Consider the following 7,858-nt stretch of genomic DNA (forward strand, 5'->3'; position numbering starts at 1 on the left):
TCATTTTACATTTCAAGTCTTACTAACAACCCTTACTTTTATGTATTTAACATTCTTATGATTTAATTACGTGTGTTTTATTTTAATTAAGTAATTTATGTATTCTAGGGGCATTATAGTCATTTCACAATAAAGGAGAGATCAGACGGCAAAACGGACATCACTTTTGAACTCAGGACGGTCGAAAACCTTAGGAGGACCATAAAAGGAAAAATGACACTATTCACATGTACGGTACTATTCACGTACACAGTACTGTATACGTTACTGTTCACGGCACTGTTCACATAGACGGATTGATGACGTGGCATTGACTGATGAGGTGTCACGATCCTGTTGGGCTAAAATTCTTATGTACTGTTGATGGTGACGTGGCAGTATATCAGTGGACGAAAAATCTCGCGTACGGTGCATGCATCACACAGGATTAGTTTCAACCAAACCGCGTTACTGTTCATCCGGGTCAAACCGCGTTACTGTTCAAAGTCGGGTCAAACCGTGTTACTGTTCATCCGCGTGGTCAAACCGTGGACTGTTGACTGATGACGTGGCGCAATCCTGAGCGTCCAAACTGTTTTTAATCCGATGGCCATGATTTACTCCATGTATCTATAAAAAGGGGGCCTCCCCCCCTAATTTGATATCTCTGAATCCATTTTTGGGATCCATTTTCTGTAATTCCCTCTCCATCTTGTATTTTCTTCGTATTTTAATAAATTCTCATTTTGCCCCTAGTTCAATTATGAGTGGCTAATTTTCTTTTAAGCTTGGGTTGAAGGTGAAGTCTCAACATGTGTCATGGGCTTAATTTGGTAAATTTATTTTCTCTTCCCCTCTAGTTTTTGTGGATGTTTTGACTTCTCGTCGACAAATAATACTAATCTTGTCTAGTACCGCCTTGGTTTCACCGGCCCTCTAGTACAAGGTTATTATTATTTGGCACGATAAGCCCTTAGCACCATATTGATTAGAGCGTGGTTCATGAGGTGTAGATTCCCCCATCATGATTTAATTGGCATTAATAAGGAATATTTAGCCCATGATGCATGTTGATACGGATCCAGATACCCAAGTACGTCATTTCAATAGATCTTCGCTTCAATTTATTCTCGTCATTTCAATTTCAATTTCAGAATTTATTATCGCCATTTTAATTTAAGTTTTAGCATATTCCAAATCATTTCCACCAAAAAATCCAACCACTCATTTACAAAATTAATTCTATACACAATTAAAATCCACCTCCTCGTGGGATCGACACTCGTCATCATTAGTCTATACTACAATAGATTCGTGCGCTTGCGAGTACATTAAAATTTGCACAACAAGTTTTTGGCGCCGTTGCCGGGGAGGTAAGTAATTTTAATTCATAGAATTAATTTTTGTGAATAATTTCTTTTATTTGTTTTCTTGTATTTTTTTTAATTATTAAAAAAAAAGAAAAAGAAAAAAAAAGTGAATCTACATATAAAGGTTAGTATTTCTTTTCTTTTTCTCTTCTTTAAAATTCTGTAATTTAATTTTCAATTTATTTATTTTTTCTTTGTAATTTTTGTTTATTTTATTAATTTAATTTTTTTTCACGTATTTATTTTTGTGTATTTTTATAGAAAGGTTGTAATAGCGCAATAAGGTTAGTATTGTAATTTCTCTCTCTTCTTTATTTTATTTGTATTTATTTTGTTCCATCTTCATTTTCATTTTATTTATTTTGCATGCATGGTCGTAGGTCATTATTACCTAATCTTGAACCTATAGACCTTGAACTTGAGAAAACAATTCGCACACAAAAGCACATTAAAAATAAATTTGGAATGGATTTACAAGCACCACAGGAGAGGCCATTTAAGGACTATTTTAGTCCCTTAGCTAATTTGAGCACATCATGCATAAGATACCCAAATGTAGCTGCTAGGAGCTTTGAACTAAAACCTAGTGTGCTAAATTGTCTCCCCACATTCTATGGCTTAGAAAATGAGGACCCATATAATCATTTGAATGATTTTCATGCTATTTGTCAAACATTTAAATATGAGAATTTTTCAGACGATGATGTTAAACTCAGATTATTCCCATTTTCTTTAAAGGATAGAGCTCGTTCATGGCTTAATACATTGCCTGCTAATAGCATTTCATCATGGGAACAAATGGTAACAAAATTTTTGAATAAATATTTCCCAGTGCATAAAACCAATGCTATTCCCAGGGAAATCTCGGAGTTTACCCAAAGAGAGGACGAGCAGTTTTTCGAAACATGGGAGCGATTCAATGGGCTACTCTTGAAGTGTCCACATCATGGGTACGAGAAATGGCACCAATGCCAATACTTTTTGGAGGGATTACTACCAAATGTGCAAGAATGGCTAATGGCAACAAGTGGAGGAGAGCTAATGTCAAAAAGTGCATCAGAGATTTGGGAATTTTTCCAGCGACAAGCGGATAATTCCCAACAACGGAGTCGATCACTCAGGAATACTAGAAGAATTAAAGGAGTGAATGAGGTTCAAATTGGCGAATCAAATTCAGAAATCAAAGAAGTCAAAGCGATAATTGAAGGTCTCTCTCGACAAATAGCATCGTTATCGACTGCTAAATCAACAGAGGCACATGACCATGACTCATACTCAGATCAAGCCAATGCCATAGGTGTAATGAGAAAACCATCGAATTACAACCCATACTCCAACACATATAACACTGGATGGAGAGACCACCCCAATTTTTCATGGTCTCAAGGATTCCAACAGAATGGACCAGCAGCTCCAGCTCCACCAATGCAACAAATTGCTCAAAATTCTCAAGCCTCTCAGCCCCCATTTAGACCATACAATCAAAACCAGAATTACTCTCAACCCAGACCATGGGAGGATTCATTCCAGAATCTCAAGAATCTTACTCACTCCACGATTGAGCAACAGAACCGCACCATTGATGGACTACGAAATGAGTTGAGAGCAGGCTTCAACTCACAAGCTCAATCAGTTTCAAGCCTGGAGAAGATGGTGGGACAACTCGCTTCTTCAGTTCAGACCTTGGCAATGACTGTTGAGAAAGGAAAATTTCCAAGTCAACCAGTGCCTAATCCTAAAGGAGTGCATGAAGCGAGTACCAGTTCACCACAGCAGCATGGAGAGGTCAAAGCAATAATGACCTTGCGAAAAGGAAAAGAAATCGACAACAAAGTGGAGATGCCGGTGACAAAGGAAAATCAAATTGTACCTGTGAACGTTGAGGACTCACCACCGGAGGAGAGAGAAGAAGCCAACCCACGAGAATACGTTCCCAAAGCTCCATTTCCTCAGAGGTTAGCGAAAGGAAAAAAGGGAAAATCTACAGGTGAGATTCTCGAAATCTTCAAACAGGTAAGTGTTAACATCCCTTTACTTGATGCTATAAAGCAAGTTCCATCTTATGCCAAGTTTCTTAAAGATTTGTGTACTAAAAAGAGAAACATGCATGTTCAAAAGAAGGCATTTTTAACAGAAAACGTTAGTTCTATACTCCAACATAAAATTCCTTTAAAATGCAAAGACCCAGGCTCCCCCACTATCTCATGTAGTATAGGGAACCACACAATTGAGAATGCTTTGTTGGATTTAGGAGCTAGTGTAAATTTATTGCCTTACTCTGTGTTTGTGAAACTTGGACTGGGAGAATTACACCCAACTCCAGTGGTGTTACAACTTGCAGATCGGTCCACGAAAATACCTCGTGGTATTGTGGAGGACGTGCTTATCCAGGTAGACAAGTTTTATTTTCCTGTTGATTTCATTGTAATTGACACTCAACCAATACAGGATTCAAGGAAGCACATCCCCATTATTCTAGGCCGACCTTTCTTGGCAACTGCGGATGCTCACATTCAATGCAGGACTGGAAATATGCAGTTGTCTTTCGGCAACATGACTATGGAGCTGAACATCTTCAACATTGCCAAACAACCTCACAATGCAGATGATGGAATTGTTGATGTGGATTTAATAGAAGCATTAGTTGATGACACTTTTGTTTCAAACCTTAGTGATGATCCTTTACAGACATGCTTAACTCACTTTGGTTTTGATTTTGATATTGACAGATCGGTCGAAGAGGTCAATGCCCTACTTGACTCAGCACCATCTATGGACACTAATAAATGGAAGTCAAGAGTTGAACAACTAGCACCATCAGAGAAGAAACTCATCCCATCATCAGAATCACCACCGAAACTCGAGCTCAAACCATTACCCAACACTTTGGAATATGCATTTTTGGGAGAAGAAAGTTCTCTGTCGGTAATCATCTCATCATCCCTCAATGATGAACAAAAAGGTAAGTTGTTGGATGTTTTAAAAGAGCACAAAGGAGCATTAGGATGGACCATAGCAGACATCAAAGGTATAAATCCAGTAGACTGCATGCATTACATTCACCTTGATGAAAATGCTAAATCTACTAGGGAAATGCAACGTCGGTTAAATCCTAATATGAAAGAAGTGGTTAGAACTGAAGTCCTTAAGCTATTAGATGCAGGTATCATTTACCCCATTTCTGATAGTTCATGGGTCAGTCCTGTACAAGTTGTCCCCAAAAAGTCAAGAGTCACAGTAGTTACGAATGCCGATAATGAATTGATACCAACTAGAGTAACTACAGGATGGCGTGTATGCATTGATTATAGAAAATTGAATTCTGTCACACGTAAAGATCATTTTCCTTTACCATTTATCGATCAAATGCTTGATAGATTAGCAGGCCACAAATTTTATTGCTTTCTAGATGGTTACTCAGGATATAATCAGATTCCCATAGCACCAAAAGATCAAGAGAAAACTATTTTCACTTGCCCTTTTGGCACATTTGCATATAGGAGAATGCCATTTGGATTATGTAATGCACCTGCTACATTTCAACGATGCATGTTGAGCATTTTTTCTGATATGGTTGAACGATTCCTTGAAGTCTTTATGGATGACTTTTCTGTCTTTGGTGACTCGTTTGATCAATGTTTACATCATCTAACGCTAGTTCTGCAGAGATGTATCGAGAAGAATTTGGTCTTAAATTGGGAGAAGTGCCATTTTATGGTAAAACAAGGTATTGTCCTCGGTCACATCATTTCGAGCAAAGGTATTGAGGTGGACAAAGCCAAGGTAGATCTCATTTCTAATCTTCCTTCACCCAAAACAGTCAGAGAAGTAAGATCTTTCCTTGGGCATGCTGGTTTCTATAGACGTTTCATTAAAGATTTTAGCAAAGTTTCTAGACCCTTATGCAATTTACTTGCTAAGGATGTACCTTTTATCTTTAATGATTCATGTCTCATGGCGTTTGAAAAATTAAAACAATTGTTGACATCATCACCCATCATTCAGGCCCCAAACTGGAGCTTACCATTTGAGCTTATGTGTGATGCATCTGATTATGCAGTAGGAGCAGTTTTAGGACAAAGAGTTGATCGAATTCCTCATGTTATTTACTATGCTAGTATGACATTGAATGATGCACAGTTGAACTATTCAACTACTGAAAAAGAAATGCTAGCAGTAGTGTTTACATTGGAAAATTTTCGATCTTATCTCATTGGTTGTAAAATAATTGTGTTCACAGATCATGCTGCTCTTAAATATCTTCTCACAAAGAAAGATGCAAAAGCTAGACTAATTCGTTGGGTGTTACTTTTGCAGGAATTTGACTTGGAATTCAAAGATAAGAAAGGGTCAGAAAATGTTGTGGCGGACCATCTCTCTCGTCTTCACTTTGACACAATTACAGAGCCATTAATATTAAATGAGTCATTTCCAGATGAACAATTAATGAGTGTGGAAGTATTACCTTGGTATGCTGATATAGTTAATTATCTTGTTACAGGTAAACTTCCAGAGCATTGGACCAAGCAAGACAAGATCAAATTCTTTGCGGAAATAAAGAATTTCTTTTGGGATGACCCGTATTTGTTCAAGTATTGTGCAGACCAAATTGTTAGACGATGTGTCCCAGAAAATGAAATTCAGAATATCCTTTCATTCTGCCATGAACAAGCTTGTGGAGGCCATTTCAGTGCTAAGAAAACAGCGACTAAAGTTTTACAATGTGGTTTCTATTGGCCAACACTATTTCGAGACGCTTACACTTTTTGTTCTTCATGTGATAGGTGTCAACGAATGGGGAGCATTACACGAAGGAACATGATGCCACTAAATCCAATTTTAGTGGTTGAGATTTTTGACGTATGGGGTATCGACTTCATGGGACCCTTTCCCCCTTCTTTTGGCCATCAATACATATTGGTTGGTGTTGACTACGTCTCAAAATGGGTAGAAGCAATTCCATGTAGAACCAATGATCACAAGGTGGTGATAGGATTTTTGAAAAACAACATTGTTTCACGCTTTGGATTCCCTCGAGCAATAATCAGTGATGGTGGTGCCCACTTTTGTAACAAAGCATTCAAAGCACTTTTGACAAAGTATTCAATCACACACAAAGTGGCAACCCCGTATCATCCGCAAACCAGTGGCCAAGTTGAGATATCCAATCGAGAAATAAAGCACATATTAGAAAAGACGGTGAGGCCAGACAGAAAAGATTGGTCATTAAGACTTGATGATGCATTATGGGCATATAGAACGGCTTTCAAGACCCCGATTGGGATGTCACCCTACAGGCTAGTGTATGGAAAAACTTGCCACCTACCTGTGGAACTCGAACATCGTGCATATTGGGCCATCAAGAAGTTCAACTTTGATATGCAGCATGCCAGCTCAAAAACTGATATTCTGAGGCGAAGGTATGGACAGAAACGAGATTCTAGCGAAGCTTCACAAGCGATTCCCTTCACTCCCTCAGAATGCCCTCCTTACGATCTATAAAGCCCGATCTGAACGCATGCGATTGCTCATGAGGAATAACATACCTGCAGACATCCGTTGGTTAATCGAGGCTAAAGTACGATTAGCAGGTGAGTTACCTCCTAAATTTATTGCATACATGCCTGGTTGTGGTAAAGGAAATTATGCAAGAAAACGACGAGCTCGAAGAATTTCTGTTGCTTGTCACAAGTGTGCCAGAATGATTTGCGATAGAAACCCATGTTCTTTAGGAATGATGTCTGATAACAGAGAAGATAAGATTCAATTCATTAGGGATGGCTTGAATAAGGAGTCATTGGATGATATCCTTTTATCTCTTGAAACGCATCCCAGTGGATATGTGCAAGGAGCGATTCTCCAGTTATGGCCATTATTCCAGAAAGAGCATGCACGATATAGTCTCGGGAATCTGACTATAAACGACCCTGTTTGCCTGTTTATAAGAAAACTGGATGGGAAGCCTATCCTCGACCCATAGAGGGCGTTCAAGCCGTTTCTGGACGTAAAACCAGAGGAAGATGTGAGCCACAGTCGCAACGACGTGTAAATATCCTTTTACTTTACTGTTATTTTATTTCATTTCACTGTTGTTTTATTGTTTGCATTATTGTCTTTAATAATTTTATTACTGTTTGCTTTTTCCTTTTTACTGTTTTCTTTTTGACTCGCGAGCCATGTGCTTCATGCGTTATTTGACACTAACATGTTACCTCATTCACAGCTGTGACCCACTATCACCAAGACTCTTAAATGTGATTTCTTTTGTCAAACACTCACAAATTATTTTTGAGAAATATTCCAATGGCAGCTACTCCCAATAGACAATTCAAGAACATTTGTGTGCTTTCTGGATTTACCTATGGCAAACATAAAGAGTTCGTTGAGGCAGCCATAGATCTTGGTCGAAGCATAGCAGCGAGAAATTTACATTTGGTGTATGGAGGAGGTAACCGAGGGTTATCAAAAATGGTCTCCGAAGCAGCTTTTATCAGAGGAAGTCAAGTGTT

The 7,858-nt window shown here is 38.4% G+C and overlaps 1 non-coding gene across 1 annotated transcript; it reads right to left on the minus strand.

The window, feature by feature from the left end:
- Positions 1-2,199: 2,199 nt before the first annotated feature.
- Positions 2,200-2,302, minus strand: LOC112097120. The gene has a single exon (XR_002904777.1). It is a non-coding gene; the product is annotated as a small nucleolar RNA R71 (small nucleolar RNA).
- Positions 2,303-7,858: the final 5,556 nt, after the last annotated feature.

Source organism: Citrus clementina, unplaced genomic scaffold (assembly GCF_000493195.1).
Source record: "Citrus clementina cultivar Clemenules unplaced genomic scaffold, Citrus_clementina_v1.0 scaffold_7, whole genome shotgun sequence".
NCBI classification, from domain to species: domain Eukaryota; kingdom Viridiplantae; phylum Streptophyta; class Magnoliopsida; order Sapindales; family Rutaceae; genus Citrus; species Citrus x clementina.